This window comes from Schistocerca serialis, chromosome 1 (genome assembly GCF_023864345.2).
Source record: "Schistocerca serialis cubense isolate TAMUIC-IGC-003099 chromosome 1, iqSchSeri2.2, whole genome shotgun sequence".
Lineage (NCBI taxonomy): Eukaryota > Metazoa > Arthropoda > Insecta > Orthoptera > Acrididae > Schistocerca > Schistocerca serialis.
In genome coordinates, this window is record NC_064638.1 from 104,546,949 (window position 1) to 104,548,573 (window position 1,625).

At 47.0% G+C, this 1,625-nt stretch overlaps 1 pseudogene; it reads right to left on the reverse strand.

Annotated features, from left to right (window-relative positions):
- Positions 1–406: 406 nt before the first annotated feature.
- LOC126428207 (5S ribosomal RNA) lies at positions 407–524 on the reverse strand (annotated as a pseudogene).
- Positions 525–1,625: the final 1,101 nt, after the last annotated feature.

Genomic DNA, 1,625 nt, shown 5'->3' on the forward strand with positions numbered 1-1,625 from the left:
CGTTTTTGAGATTCCCGATTCTAGGGCAATTTTTCTGCTACTGATGTGCGGATTAGCCGCCACAACAGCTAAAACACCTACTTGGGTATCATCATTTGTTGCAGGTCGTGGTTGACGTTTCACATGTGGCTGAACACTTCCTGTTTCCTTAAATAACGTAACTATCCGGCGAACGGTCCGGACACTTGGACGATGTCGTCCAGGATGCCGAGCAGGACACGTATCACACGCTCGTTGGGCATTTTGATACCGTGCGCACCCATAGGAGTCACCGGATGCGGATATGGATGGGCATGTGGTCATCACACCGCTCTCCCGGCTGTATGTCAGTTTCCGAGACCGGAGCCGCTACTTCTCAATCAAGTAGCTCCTCACTTTGCCTCACAAGGGCTGAGTGCACCCCGCTTGCCAACAGCGCTCGACAGACCAGATGGTCACCCATCCAATTGCTAGCCCCGCCCGACAGCGCTTAACTTCGGTGATCTGACGGGAACTGGTGTTACCAGTGCGGCAAGGCCGTTGGCGCTCTTAATACTTTACAGGTTGGAAATTATTGTCCTGCAACATTCAATGACGGTCTCAATGGAAAATTAGTAGTTGTATTAATGTTGGGTGCAATCCTATACAATGCTAAAGCAAACGCTGTCTCTGTTTTGGCGCATATTTCAGCCAATGTTAAACACATAATGTTTTTCAGCCGCCTCTTGGTGCCATCAAATAGATTAGTCAATCATAATGCTGTTCACATCACCCGTAATGAAATGATAAGCTTGCTTTTGACTTAATAATCGTTTGTTTTAAGCGATGTATTCCAATACTTGATAAGCATTTTAATCTGTGTAATATTGGAACCATAATGTCTGACAAATCTTTTTTTCCTCCTATAACATAACGAGACAGTTCTATACCCTCGCAGGAGCCGTCGATGTACCGTTCTACAAGCTGCCCTAACTGCTGGGCTGGGTAATGCCACGCCTTTTGCACTTCGAATATGGAGTGCACTTTTTTTAATTAAACTGAGAGATACAATATGTGATTAAAAGTATCCGGACACCTAACTGAAAATGACTTACAAGTTCGTGGCACCCTCCATCAGTAATTCTGGAATTCAATATGGTGTTGGCCCATCCTTAACCTTGATGAAAGCTTCCACTTACTTAGGCATTCGTTCAATGAGGTGCTGGAAATTTCTTGGGGAATGGCAGCCAATTCTTCACGGAGTGCTGCACTGAGGAGAGGTATCGACGTCGGTCAATGAGGCCTGGCACGTGATCGGAGTTCCAAAACATCCGAAAGGTGCTCTATTGGAATCAGGTCAGGACTCTGCGCAGGCCAGCCCATTACAGGGATGACACTGTCGTGTAACCACTCCGGCACAGGCCGTGCATTATGAACAGGTGCTCGATCATGTTGAAAGATGCAATCGCCATCCCCGAATTGCTCTTCAATAGTGGGAAGAAAGAAGGTGCTTAAAACATCAATGTAGGCCTGTGCTGTCATAGTGCCACGCAAAACAACAAGGGGTGCAAGCCCTCTCCATGAAAAACACTACCACACCATAACACCACAGCCTCCGTATTTTACTGTTGGCACTACACACGCTGGCAGATGACGTTCACCGAGCA